We start from the raw sequence: 15973 nt of genomic DNA on the forward strand, positions 1-15973 counted from the left end.
GTTTAACACTTTTTTGGTTACTACATGATTCCATATGTGTTGTTTCGTAGTGTTGATGCCTTCACTATTATTCTACAATGTAGAAAATAGTAAAAACTGAAGAAAAACCCTTGAATGAGTAGGTGTGTCCAAACTTTAGATTGGGACTGTATTTCCAGATGATGCTGTGTACCATTTTGCGCAATGACGCTGTAGGTGTGATGCAGGCATTAGGCCATGTCTCTGAGGCACAGGTCACTCGACCCAGATTAAACCTACTGTACCTGGACACAGAGGTATTCCCAGAGGAGAGGTGGCTTTTTAAAATCTACATCCAAGAAACCAAATGAGTGTGTTTTGCCATCAAGTTGCTTTAAATCAACTCATCAAATTGCAGAATTTTATAGTGCAAGATCCCTAAGCGTGGCTCAAACCTTGGTCACCATGATCGAGGGCAGGAGTCGTGACTGCTGCTCCAAGAAACCTAACTTGTTTGGTGGAACGGTTATCAGTTTTATAAACACTAGGCTTGCTATCCCTAAAAAAGCTACCTACCCCCAACAAACTTTCTTTCAAGTCCCTTCACATGTTTGACATGACAAGGCCATCTTACCAGGTTCTCTTCACTGACACCATTGTAGCGTGTCAGCAGGAGTGTGTCCTCAAGCAGGGCTTGAAGCAGGTTGCTTTGTCCCAGGGCAGCGGCTTTTGACACCTGGACATGCTCCAAGAAAGCTAGTTCCCTTGGGGGAGCGATTATTGGTCTTATTAACTCTTGGTTTGTTGGGTTTGTTAAAATACTTCCCTCACATGTGACACTGACCCCTCAGTGACATCTATTTAAACAAAACGAGTGAGGAATAAGTAGGAACAAATAGCCTTGGATATTACACACACACACACACTACTCAACTCTTGAAGTGTTTATTTGTGTTTGTATATATATGTGTATATATAGCCTGTGATTGCATCGATTGCTTCTAATCTATCATACACTCTAAAAACAAATGGTACTATATAGCGCCAAATAAGAGTTCTTACGATAGCAGATCTGTTTATGGAGCTATAAAGAACCCTTTCCGAAGGTTCTATAAAGAACCACTAAAAAAGGTTAGAGCATCAAAAAGGGTTCTGGTATCATTACGACCCCTTTTGGTGCCACAGATAACTCTTTTTAAATAATCTTTATAAATCTTTAATGGAGAATTGTTCTATTAAGAACCTATCTCAACATCAAAGGTTCTACAAAGAACCTTTTGAAGAACCATACAGTGGCTCTTATTCTGGTTAGCCACACAGTAAAAAAATGTAACATACTGGCAAACAGTTCCCTTTAAGATACTGTAAAAAAAAAGTACAGTATGTTACGGTAAATTCCAAAGAAACTTTGGTTTAACAGTAGATTACTGTAAAGAAGTGCTGTCTCCCTGGAACCATTGTTTATTTATTTTTTTAAACGTCCAATAGAATCAGACATCCTCCCCAGACCTAGTGATGTTGCTCTAGGTCTGGGATTTCAGAGACCACTATCTATCACTAGCTAACAGGGAAGAAGTACAACCTAAAAGACATAAATAGCTCCTAGCTTCCCATACATTGGCTACTTTCTGCCTCTACACTGTAAAACATTTCCTGTAAAATGTACAGTAATTTACTGGCAGCAATTAGCCAGTAAGTAACAGTAATCCATTTTACGGTAATCCATGTTAATGTACAAACATTTTTACTGTAATCAAATGTACAGTCTATTACTGGAATTACTGAATGCAGCTGTTGCTGTAGTTAAGAATACATTGGTCAACAAAATAATTGTATTTACAACAATATATCTTATTATATATCTCTGACCATCTCTGGATTGTGCCAATACAATACAATACTGAGATATTCATGATAACTTGATACCAGAGCAATGAAACACAGTATAATACAGTAAGTGTAAACTGAAAGAAAAATAATTATACAGTATTTTACTGCAATTACAAGTGATTACAGCAAGCAGGTTGGCATTTGCATTTTACAGCATATTAACGATTACTATGTGTTTTATATCACTTATACTTCTAGAGGCCTAAACAAAGGCTTCCGAACTGGCCATGATTACAGAGCAAAACAGATCAAATGGACATGGGTAAATATTCAGCCATTAAAAGTTGTAAGACCCGCTATCAATATGATCTGTTCTCTATATGTACTGAACAAAAATATAAACACAACATGTAAAGTGTTGGTCCCATATTTCATGAGCTGAAATATATTATCTCAGAAATGTTCCATATGCACAAAAAGGTTATTTCTCTCGATTTTTGTGCAGAAATTTGTTTACATCCCTGTTAGTGTGCATTTCTCATTTGCCAAGATAATTCATCCACCTGACAGGTGTAGCTTATCAAGAAGCTTATTAAACAGCATTATCATTACATAGACTCACCTTGTGCTGGGGACATTAAAAGGCCACTCTAAAATGTGCATATTTGTGACGCAACAAAATGCCACAGATGTCTCAAGTTTTGAGGGAGGGTGCAATTGGCATGCTGACTGCAGGAATGGCCAACATAGCTGCCAGAGAATGTAATGTTTCTGTCTACCATAAATCGCCTCCATCGTCATTTTACAGAATTTGGCAGTACGTCCAACCAGCCTCAAAACTGCATACCACGTGTAACCACACCAGCTCAGGACCTCTAGGTCCGGTTTCTTCACCTGCGGGATCATCTGGGGAGGGGCGTTCTGAGGAGTATTTCTATCTGAAATAAAGCTCTTGTGAGGAAAGACACATTCTGATTCTGATTGGCTCCCCAGTGGGTGGGCCTATGCCCTCTCAAGCCCACCCATGCCTGCATCCCTGCCCAGTCATGTGAAATCCATAGATTAGGGCCTAATGAATTTATTTCAATTTACTGATTTCCTTCAATGAACTGTAACTAAGTAAAATCTTTGAAATTGTTGCATGTTGCATTTATAGATTTTGTTCAGTATACATTTAATTGTTAGGGAACTACAAACACATATCAATTGAATTGTTACAGGACTCTTACTAACGGGTGCAACAAATATAACCACTTACAAGGCACGCCTTAAAATTTGTTTATGAGTCAGCGATTCTTTCTCCTCCCACAATATTTCTCCACAGTGCACCATCATTTACAGTATGCTGCAGTAAATATATAGCAAAACAACTATACAGTACTTTATTGTTTAATTGTATTCAAAATGAAATCAGCAATTGCTAATAGTGAATATTTAACTGTATATTACAGCATACCAACTGATATTGCAAATTAGGCCTTAACTTTTTTTCTGAGAGTGTATGTTGTTATGTGTCTTATACGTACCAACCAGTCACCACATATGAAGTTCACTCTTAGGAAATAAAAGTGATTTATATTGAATCACATAGGGCTCACCACCTCCTAATAATTTATCAGCATATTATTATATATTTTTTTAACCTTTATTGAACTAGGCAAGTCAGTTAAGAACAAATTCTTATTTACAATGACAGCCTACCCCGGTGACACTGGGCCAATTGTGCGCCGCCTGACGGGACTCTCAATTACAGCCGGATGTGATGCAGCCTGGTTTCAAACCAGGTATTGCAGTGATGCCTCTTATACTGAGATGCGGTGTCTTAGACCACTGCACCACTCAGGAGTATGCATAATTACTGAGATTCATTTCACTCAAACTGTCATTTAAGAAGTAGGGACATGACTTAAAAACAACCATAGGAGTTAGCAAGACAGCACAAACATATCTGGGACCACCATCCTATGCTACTGTAGGCAGGCCTATAGGCATTACACTCAAATACTTGTGATTTATTGTTTTGAACCAGAGCTGTATACAGAACTCTCAAGGATCACAGAGATGTGGTAAAGAGGTAGCCTAGTGGTGATAGTGTTGGGCCAGTAACTGAAAGGTTGCTAGATCAAATCCCTGAGCTGACAAGGTAAACATCTGTCATTCTGCCCCCTGAACAAGGCAGTTAACCCACTGTTCTTAGGCTGTCATTGTAAATAAGAATTTGTTCTAAACTGACTTGCCTAGTTAAATAAAGGTTAAATAGAGGTCAATGGAAACTTGTAGGGGAAAGATCCTGACTATCCCCACTGCCCCCAGCAAAATTAGGCTATTGTATATATGGTTATTTCATACTATGTTCAGGTAAAAATAGGATCAACTGCATTACAGTTAAAAACGACTGACTACCACCACCGATTTCGCTAAGCTACCGGCTTAATCAAATGGGACTACTTCTACATGTTACGCATTTAAAACAGCCAAATATATCAAAATCGGACTTTAGTAACCATATTGGGCCTGTTACAATAAATCAATCATGACGGATTTGACAGATATATCAGTTTATTGAATGTGCGCCAACCCGGCATCCTTCTATCCACCATGGTCTGCGATCCATTGACCTCTTCGCCGCAATTGTGTCCTGTGTTTCTCTGCTGCCATGGCGACCATCTGTAGCAGTAGTAAGGAATGAGTGAGAATTTGGTGGGTTGGAATAAGTGCATCGGATGGATTTCTGTTCCTGCCAATCCATGATCACCACCCTTAATGTATTCACGGACTCTTATCCATGTTGGCCTATCTTTACGATGCCAGATTCAGAGGGGATAAGCATGATATGCAAAGCTGTATTCAGGGCGTGCACCGGTGTGGCTATAGTGGTGTGGTTATCAAGGCGCCCTGCTGTGCATTAAGCAGGGATCCCTAGAGAGGGATTTGAGCAGAGATTAAACCTGTCAAGCCTCTCTCTTCTACAATACACTGGAGGAATAACCTCCCCTCAGCCAGCAGCCATACAGAAGAAAGCTAATTTCCCACCCTCCTCCGCTCCCCTCTGTGCTTTCACTAAACCTTGAATTCTGACAAGGATGTAAGTCATTGTCTCCTACTGACAACACTACTAATTGTGGGTTATTTAACTGATTGCTGAAATCCGATAAGGATCTTTCTATATACTGTAGTGTAATTTGTCTCCAAGAGATATAGCCTATTCTTCATACCTTGCAGACAAATTCCAAATTAGTAGATAGGCACAGGTTTCAGCACATACTGACTGAATACAAACTCTATGTTATGTGAATCACCCCTGATCAAGCTGCAAATTGTCATTTTGTGGCCAAATACTCCCATTCACCATACGTGGGCCCAATAGATAAATCAAGTGCACCCCAAGTTTTTTAAATGAATTGTATATGACCAAGTTCTATTATTCATATAGCATGATAATCTCAATATGTTCGGAGTCCCAATTCACTCCCACTTCCTCCACATATGTTGCAAGAGAAGAGAAGCATCTTGGGCCCCTTGTGTTTTACAGTATAATGACGTTCTGTGGGGACAATGACGCTCGGTTCCAGACAAGTCAACAACCACCTTCTGTCAGCTCCGTGGTTTTTCTTTCTTTTTTTTAACCCACCGCCACCACTGCCCTTTTCCAGACCACAACTTAATTAGTAAATGCTTAGTATCTCGTAACAGAGTGAGCACGAGGATCTGGCAAGCGCACGTGACATTTAGTAAACATCTGGAGATTACTATAGGCCTATGCTCAATCAGGTGCGTTGTTAGATGAATTTAGTTCACGTGTTCATTACTCAATTCAATTAAAACACTCTGTCCGTTTCTAAGAATTTGTAAGGTTCTTATTTGCCTATAAGGGACAGCGACCAGCCATCAAAATGAATCAATAGCATTAATTCTCGAGAGCTCTGAACATAATCACATGTACATTAGTTTATAAATCACACATAGCGTCATGTCGTACGAAATGTCCCTCCTCCTCTTGGACAATGACAAAGCTGCTTTTCAATTCAATTCCAACACATACATATTTCTTATCTTATGCTACCATTTGTTACACAATCTACTGCACGCCCAATGGGTTTCTCCTCTCCCTGGTTGGGGACCAGACAGATTTCCTGTTGTTAGTCTCACTGTGATCACAAGTTGTCTGTTAAACCTTCCTCTTGGCCTATGAACAAACATATTCTTCAACAGACAACATATATCTTCTGTTAGTTATAACTCTATGCCAAATGTATGCATTATTTAGTCATTATTGATAAAAATCCTTCAACATGCGTCTCGATTATTATGAGATGGAAACCACAGGCGCGGTACCTTACTTGGGATGGATGGCCTCATAGTAATGGCTGGAATGGAATGAATGGAATGGCATCTACACATCGTTTTGATGTGTTTGATAACATTCCATTAAGTTCATTCCAGTCATTATTATGAGCCATCCTCCTGTGGTGGAAACCGAATACCTTTTTGACCCAGATCTGAACAAAAACTTAACTGCAAGTCAGTTATTCAGAACAAATTCCTATTTACAATGATGGCCTACCCCGGACGATGCTGGGCCAATTGTGCACCACCCTGTAGGACTCCCAATCCCGGCCAGATGTGATAGAGCCTGGATTCAAACCAGGGACTGTAGTAACGCCTCTTGCCCTGAGTTTCAGTGCCTTAGACCGCTGCGCCACTCAGGAGAAACTTCTACATTTGACAGTTGGAGAATGTGGATGAAAGTCTAATTCTGCAGCGAGACAAATCTTGTTGGCATAGGTGGGTGCAAGTGTGTGCGCGGCCATACACGTACATGTGTGGCTGTGCATATGTGCTTTCCTCCGTACACGAGTGTGTGTACACAGTGCCTTCGGAAAGTATTCAGACCCCTTTACTATTTTCCACATTTAGTTATGTTACAGCCTCGTTCTAAAATTGATTAAAGAAATGTTTTCCCCCTCATCAATCTACACACAACACCCCATAATGACAAAGCAAATGTATAACAAATAAAAAACTGAAATATCACAAGCATTCAGACCCTTTACTCAGTCATTTGTTTGTATTTGGTATTTTATTAGGATCCTCATTAGCTGTTGCAAAAGCAGCAGCTACTCTTCCTGGGGTCCAACACAAAACATGAAACATAATACAGAATGACATAATACAGAACATCATTAGACAAGAACAGATCAAAGGACAGAACTACATACATGTTTAAAAAGTCACATGTAGCCTACATATCAATACACACAAACCTTCTAGGTCAAATAGAGGAGAGGCGTTGTGCCGCGAGGTGTTGCTTTATCTGTTTTTGGAAACCAGGTCTGCTGTTTATTTGAGCTGGATATGAGATGGAAGGAAGTTCCATGCAATTTTTATTTTTATTATTTTTATTTCACCTTTATTTAACCAGGTAGGCTAGTTGAGAACAAGTTCTCATTTGCAACTGCGACCTGGCCAAGATAAAGCATAGCAGTGTGAACAGACAACACAGAGTTACACATGGAGTAAACAATTAACAAGTCAATAACACAGTAGAAAAAAAGGGGGAGTCTATATACAATGTGTGCAAAAGGCATGAGGTAGGCGAATAATTACAATTTTGCAGATTAACACTGGAGTGATAAATGATCAGATGGTCATATACAGGTAGAGATATTGGTGTGCAAAAGAGCAGAAAAGTAAATAAATAAAACAGTATGGGGATGAGGTAGGTGAAAATGGGTGGGCTATTTACCAATAGACTATGTACAGCTGCAGCGATCGGTTAGCTGCTCAGATAGCTGATGTTTGAAGTTGATGAGGGAGATAAAAGTCTCCAACTTCAGCGATTTTGCAATTCGTTCAGTCACAGACAGCAGAGTACTGGAACGAAAGGCGGCCGAATGAGGTGTTGGCTTTAGGGATGATCAGTGAGATACACCTGCTGGAGCGCGTGCTACGGATGGGTGTTGCCATCGTGACCAGTGAACTGAGATAAGGCGGAGCTTTACCTAGCATGGCCTTGTAGATGACCTGGAGCCAGTGGGTCTGGCGACGAATATGTAGCGAGGGCCAGCCGACGAGAGCATACAAGTCGCAGTGGTGGGTAGTATAAGGTGATTTAGTGACAAAACGGATGGCACTGTGATAAACTGCATCCAGTTTGCTGAGTAGAGTGTTGGAAGCAATTTTGTAGATGACATCGCCGAAGTCGAGGATCGGTAGGATAGTCCGTTTTACTAGGGTAAGCTTGGCAGCGTGAGTGAAGTAGGCTTCGTTGCGGAATAGGAAGCCCAATAAGGGCTCTATATAATACTGTACGTTTTCTTGAATTTGTTCTGGATTTGGGGACTGTGAAAAGACCCCTGGTGACCTGTCTGGTGGGATAAATGTGTGTGTCAGAGCTGTGTGTAAATTGAATATGCAAACAATTTGGGATGTTCAACACATTGTTTCTTATAAAAAGAAGAAGTGATGCAGTCAGCCTCTACAACTCTTAGCCAAGAGAGACTGGCATGCATAGTATTTATATCAGCCCTCTGATTACAATTAAGAGCAAAACATGCTGCTCTGTTCTGGGCCAGCTGCAGATTAACTAGGTCTTTCCTTGCAGCACTTGGACCACACGACTGGACAATAATCAATATTAGACAAAACTAGATCCTGCAGAACTTGCTTTTTGGAGTGTGGTGTCAAAAAAGCAGAGCACCTCTTAATTACGGCTAGACCTCTCCCCATCTTTACAACCATTGAATCTACAGACGAAGTCACAAGTTTACATACACTTAGCTTGGAGACATTCAAACTTGTTTTCAACCACTCCATAAATGTCTTGTTAACAAACTATAGTTTTGGTAAGTCGGTTAGGACATCTACTTTGTGCATGACATAAGTAATATTTCCAACAATTGTTTACAGATTATTTCACTTATAATTCACTGTATCACAATTTCAGTGGGTCAGAAGTTTACATACACTAAGTTGACTGTGCCTTTAAACAGCTTGTATGTCATGGCTTTGAGTCAAATGGAGGTGTACCTGTGGATGTATTTCAAGGCCTACCTTCAAACTTAGTGCCTCTTTGCTTGACAAAATCAAAATAAATCAGCCAAGACCCCACAAAGAAAAATTGTAGACCTCCACAAGTCTGGATCATCCTTGGGAGCAATTTCCAAACGCCTGAAGGTACCATGTTCATCTGTATAAACAATAGTACGCAAGTATAAACACCATGGGATCACGCAGCCATCATACCACTCAGGAAGGAGACGCTTTCTGTCTCCTAGAGATGAACGTATTTTGGTGCGAAAAGTGCAAATCAATCCCAGAACAACAGCAAAAGACCTTTTGAAGATGCTGGAGGACACAGGTACAAAAGTATCTATATCCACAGTATAACAAGTCCTATATCGACAACCTGAAAGGCTGCTCAGCAAGGAAGAAGCCACTGCTCCAAAACTGCCATAAAAAAAAAGCCAGACTACGGTTTGCAACTGCACACGGAGACAAAGATCGTACTTTTTGGAGAAATGTCCTCTGGTCTGATGAAATAAGAATAGAACTGTTTGGCCATAATGACCATCGTTATGTTTGGAGGAAAAGTTGTGACGCTTGCAAGCTGAAGAACACCATCCCAACCATGAAGCACGAGGGTGGCAGCATCATGTTGTGAGGGTGCTTTGCTGCAGGAGGGACTGGTGCACTTCACAAAATAGATGACATCATGAGGTAGGAAAATGATGTGGATATATTGAAGCAACATCTCAAGAAATCAGTCAGGAAGTTAAAGCTTGGTCGCAAATGGGTCTTGCAAATGGACAATGACCCCAAGCATACTTCCAAATTTGTGGCAAAATGGCTTAAGGACAACAAAGTCAAGGTATTGGAGTGGCCATCACAAAGCCCTGACCTCAATCCTATAGAAAATGTGTGGGCAGAACTGAAAAAGTATGTGTGAGCAAGGAGGCCTACAAACCTGACTCTGTTACACCAGCTCTGTCAGAAGGAATGGGCCTAAATTCACCCAACTTATTGTGGGAAGCTTGTGGAAGGCTACCCAACACGTTTGACCCAAGTTAAACAATTTAAAGGCAATGCTACAAAATACTAATTGAGTGTACGTAAACGTCTGACCCACTGGAAATGTGATGAAAGAAATAAAAGCTGAATTAAATCATTCTCTCTACTATTATTCTGACATTTCACATTCTTCAAATAAAGTGGTGATCCTAACTGACCTAAGAGGGAATTTTTACTAGGATGAAATGTCAGGAATTGTGAAAAACTTAGTTTAAATGTATCTGGCTAAGGTATATGTAAACTTCCGACTTCAACTGTATATGTTTTGACCATGACAGTTTACAATCTAAGGTAACTTCAAGTAATTTAGTCTCCTCAACTTGTTCAACAGCCACACCATTCATTACCAGATTCAGCTGAGGTCTAGCACTTAAGGAATGATTTGTACCAAATACAATGCTCTTAGTTTTAGAGATGTTCAGGACCAGTTTATTACTGGCCACCCATTCCAAAACAGACTGTAACTCTTTGTTAAGGGTTTCAGTGACTTCATTAGCTGTGGATGCTGATGAGTATATGGTTGAATCATCAGCATACATTGACACACATGCTTTGTTTAATGTACAGCACCAAGGCGTCTTGGGTATGACGCTACACGTTTGGCACAACTGTATTTAAATCAAGTCCAATTGTATTGGTCACATACACATTGTTAGCAGACATTTATGCGAGTGTAACGAATTTGGGGAGATTCTCCCATTCTTCTCTGCAGATCCTCCCAAGCTCTGTCAGTTTGGATGGGGAGCATTGCTGCACAACTATTTTCAGATGTCTCCAGAGATGTTCGATCTGGACCACTCAAGGACATTCAGAGACTTGTCCCGAAGCCACTCCTGTGTTGTCTTAGCTGTGTGCTTAGGGCCGTTGTCCTGTTGGAAGGTGAACCTTCGCCCCGGTCTGAGGTCCTGAGCACTCTGGAGCAGGTTTTCATCAAGGATCGCTCTGTACTTTGCTCAATTCATCTTTGAGATGGTTGTCCTACTAGAAGTTTCTCCGATCTCCACAGAGGAAATCTAGAGCTCTGTCAGAGTGACCATCGGGTTCTTGGTCACCTCCCTGACCAAGGCCCTTTTCCCCTGATTGCCCAGTTTGCCGGGCGGCCAACTCTAGAAAGAGTCTTGGTGGTTCCAAACTTATTCCATATAAGAATGATGGAGGCCACTGTGTTCTTGGGGACCTTCAGTGCTGCAGAAATGTTTTGGTTGAATTTACCACAGGTGGACTCCAATCAGGTTGTAGAAACATCTCAAGGATGATCAATGGAAACATTGATGCACCTGAGCTCAATTTTGAGTCTCATAGCAAAGGGTCTGAATACTTATGTAAAGAAGGTATTTCGGTTTAAAACTGTTTTTGCTTTGTCATTATGGGGTATTGTGTGTAGATTGATAAGGATTTAAAAAAAAATCATTTTTAAAATAAATACATGAACACTTTTCTAAAATGTGAAAAAATATGAATATTTTCCAAAGGCACTGTATGTGTGAGTCCTTAATTACCAGGCATATGTGATCTCGTGACTGATGCTCCCATCGCTCAGTCTCTCTACATCTCTTGCCGGGCCCATTCCCATGGTCATTAACAGTACTTCTGCTAGATCTCAAGAGGGGAAGAGATTAGAGCAGGTGATGAAGGGAGGAACACAAACTATCTGAGAGCGAGAGAGAATGGGGGAAGAGAGGAAGGGAAAGAGAGCAGCGGGCTACAGGAGTGAGAGGGAAAGGGGGGCGGAAGGGTGAGAAAGCGAACAGGGAGAGAGAAAAAGAAAGACAGAGAGAGAAGAGAGTGCGAGAGGGCAGGGAGAGCAGACCAGAGAGAGAGAGAGAAGAGAGAGAGCCAGGGAGAGAGTGGTAGACAGAGAGTCATGTGATGTCTCACTGCAGACTAAATTTGATTGTTAGACACAGCTTTGATTATTCCACGTTCTTCAAGAATAATTACGTTAACCCTAGATGCTAATCTTAGGTCAGTTTTGCTCACCCCCACCCTAATGTCTAGGGTTAGGAATTGGGGATTGTAAACTGATCCTACATCTGTGCCAGCTGCCTAAGGGCTTTACCTAACCTCTGGAAAGTCCTCCAGTGAGTGTCAGGCAGGGCAGCACGGCCAGTAACATGTCTCGGCAATTATTTTTTAGTTACTAAAGTAATTATAGAGTAATTACAGTACTAGTCAAAGTTTTGAAAACACCTACTCATTTCAGGGTTTTTATTTATTTGTACTATTTTTTACATTGTACAACAATAGTGAAGACATCAAAACTATGAATAACACAAATGGAATCATGTAGTAAAATATTTGAGATTCTTCAAAGTATCAACCCTTTGCCTTGATGACAGCTTTGCACACTCTTGGTATTCTCTCAACCAGCTTCATGAGGCTGTCATCTAGAATGCATTTCAATTAACAAACAGATCATCGACCATTTCGAATCCCCCCTCTCCTTCCAGACTCACATTAAGCATCTCCGATCCAAAATTAAATCTAGAATCGTCTTCCTATTTTGCAACAAGCCTCTTTGCCTCATGCTGCCAAACATACCCTCGTAAAGCTGACTATCCTACCGATCCTTCACCTCGGCGATGTCATTTAGAAAATAACCTCCAACACTATACTCAGCAAACTGGATGTAGTCTATCACAGTGCCATCCGTTTTGTCACCAAAGCCCCATATACTACCTACCACTGTGACCTGTTGGCTGGCCCTCGCTACATATTCGTCTCCAAACCCACTGGCTCCAGGTCATCTATACGTCTTTGCTAGGTAAAGCCCCGCCTTATCTCAGCTCACTGGTCACCATAGCAACACCCACCCGTAGCACGCGCTCCAGCAGGTATTTTTCACTGGTCATCCCCAAAGCCAATACCTCTTTTGGCCGCCTTTCCTTCCAGTTCTCTGCTGCCAATGACTGGAACGAATTGCAAAAATCACTGAAGCTGGAGACCTATATCTCCCTTACTAACTTTAAGCATCAGCTGTCAGAGCAGCTTACCGATAACTGTACCTGTACACAGCCCATCTGTAAATAGCACACCAAATTACCTCATCCCCATATTATTTGTGTTGTTGTTGCTCTTTTGCACCCCAGTATCTCTACTTGCACATCATCATCTGCAAATCTATCACTCCCGTGTTTAATTGCTAAATTGTAATTACTTCGCCACTATGACGTATTTATTGCCTTACCTCCCTAACCTTACTACATTTGCACACACTTTACATAGATTTTTCTATTGTGTTATTGACTGTACGTTTGTTTTATCCCATGTGTAACTCTGTGTTGTTGTTTTTGTCGCCTTGCTTTGCTTTATCTTGGCCAGGTCGCAGTTGTAAAAACTGACCTACCTGGTTAAATAAAGGTGAAATAAAAAAATAATGAATTTATCTTCTGCAGCAGAGGTAACTCTGGGTCTTCCTTTACTGTGGCAGTCCTCATGAGAGCCAGTTTCATCACAGCGCTTGATGGTTTTTACGACTGACAAAGATCTTGAAATTTACCGGATTGATTGACCTTCATGTCTCAAAGTAATGATGGACTGTCGTTTCTCTTTGCTTATTTGAGCTGTTCTTGCCATAATATGTACTTGGTATTTTACCAAACAGGGCTATCTTCTGCATACCAACCCTACCTTGTCACAACAAACCTGATTGGCTCAAACGCATTAAGAAAGAAAGAAATTCCACAATTAACTTTTAACAAGGGACACATTCAAAGACTTTAGAAAGGCAGGGCAGGATGGATATAGGTCCTTTGAAGAGGGGGATGACCGTGGCAGCTTTCCAATCTTTAGGGATCTCAGACGATAAGAAGGAGAGGTTTAACAGGCTAGTCATAGGGGTTGCAACAATTTTGGCGGATCATTTTAGAAAGAGAGGGTACAGCGCAGCTGATATGTAGGGATCCAGATTTTGCAGCTCTTTCAGAACATCAGCTATCTGGATTTGGGTGAAGGAGAAGCGGGGGGGGAGGGTTGCTGCAGAGGGTGTAGAGCTGTTGGCCGGGGTAGAGGTAGCCAGGTGGAAAGCGTGGCCAGTCGTAGAAAAATGCTTACTGAAACTCTCGGTTATCGTAGAGTTATCGATGGTGACAGTATTTCCTAGCCTCAGTGCAGTGGGCAGCTGGGAGGAGGAGCTCTTATTCCCCATGGACTTTACGGTGTCCCAAAACATTTTGGAATTAGTGCGACAGGATGTACATTTCTGTTTGAAAAAGCTAGCCTTAGCTTTCCTAAATGACTGTGTATATTCCGGATTTCCCTGAAAAGTTGCATATCGCGGGGGGCTATTCGATGCTAATGCAGTATGCCACAGGATGTTTTTGTGCTGGTCAAGGGCAGTCAAGTCTGGGGTGAACCAAGTGCTATATCTGTTCTACGTTTTTTGAATGGGGCATGCTTATTTAAGATGGTGAGGTAAGCAGTTTTAAATTCCAACCAGGCGTCCTTTACTGACGGGATGAGGTCAATATCCTTCCAGGATACAATTAGAAAGGCATGCTCGCTGAAATGTTTTAGAGAGTGTTTGACAGTGATGAGGGGTGGTTGTTTGACCGCGGTCCCATTACGGAAGCAGGGAATGAGGCAGTGATCGCTGAGATCCTGGTTGAAGACAGCAGAGGTGTATTTAGAGGGCAAGTTGGTCAGGATGATATCTATGAGGGTGCCCATGTTAAGGGATTTAGGGTTGTACCTGGTAGGTTCCTTGATCATTTGTGTGAGATTGTGGGCATCTACCTTAGATTGTAGGACGGCTGGGGTACTAAATGTAACCCAGTTTAGGTCACCTAACAGTACGAACTCTGAAGATAGATGGGGGGCAATCAATTCACATATGGTGTCCAGGGCACAGCTGGGGGCTGAGGGGGGTCTATAACAAATGGCAACAGTGAGAGACTTATTTCTGGAAAGGTGGATTTTTAAAGGTAGAAGCTTGAACTGTTTGGGCACAGACCTGGATAGTATGACAGAACTCTGCAGGCTATCTCTGCAGTAGATTGCAACTCCACCCTCTTTGGCAGTTCTATCTTGACGGAAAATGTTGTAGTTGGAGATATACATTTCAGAATTTTTGGTGGCCTTCCTAAGCCAGGATTCAGACACGGCTAGGACATCAGGGTTGGCGGAGTGTGCTAAAGCAGTGAATATAACACATTTATGGAGGAGGCTTCTGATGTTAACATGCATGAAACCAAGGCTTTTACGGTTACAGAAGTCAACAAATGAGAGCGCCTGGCGAATAGGTGTGATCCTGGGGGATACAGGGCATGGGTTGACCTCTACATCACCAGAGGAACAGAGGAGGAGTCGGATAAGGGCAGGGCTAAAGGATATAAGAACTGGTTGTCTAGTGCGTTGGGAACAGAGAATAGAAGGGGCAGATTTCTGGGCGTGGTAGAATAGATAGAGTTACCAACCTCAGAAATTGCAGTCCAAATAAATGCTTCACAGAGTTCAAGTAACAGACACATCTCAACATCAACTGTTCAGAAGAGACTGCGTGGATCAGGCCTTCATGGTAAAATTGCTGTAAAGAAAACACTACAAAAGGACACCAATAAGAAGAAGAGACTTGCTTTGGCCAAGAAACATGAGCAATGGACATTAGACTGATGGAAATCTGTCCTTTGGTCTGATGAGTCCAAAGTTGAGATTTTTGGTTCCAACCGCCGTGTCTTTCTGAGATGCAGGTGCGGGTGATCTCCGCATGTGTGGTTCCCACCGTGAAGCATGGAGCAGGAGGAGGAGGAGGTGTGATGTTGTGGTGGTGCTTTGCTGGTGACACTGTCAGTAATTTATTTAGAATTCAAGGCACACTTAACCAGCATGGCCACCACAGCATTCTGCAGCGATACACCATTCCATTTGGTTTGCGCTTAGTGGGCTATCATTTGTTTTTCAACAGGACAATGACTCAACAGACCTCCAGGCTGTGTAAGGGCTATTTGACCAAGAAGGAGAGTGATGGAGTGCTGCATCAGATGACCTGGCCTCCACAATCACCCGACTTCAACCCAATTGAGATGGTTTGGGATAAGTTGGACCGCAGAGTGAAGGAAAAGCAGCCAATAAGTGCTCAGCATATGTGGGAACTCCTTCAAGACGGTTGGAAAAGCAT

This window comes from Oncorhynchus keta, chromosome 13 (genome assembly GCF_023373465.1).
Source record: "Oncorhynchus keta strain PuntledgeMale-10-30-2019 chromosome 13, Oket_V2, whole genome shotgun sequence".
In the NCBI taxonomy this organism is placed as follows: domain Eukaryota; kingdom Metazoa; phylum Chordata; class Actinopteri; order Salmoniformes; family Salmonidae; genus Oncorhynchus; species Oncorhynchus keta.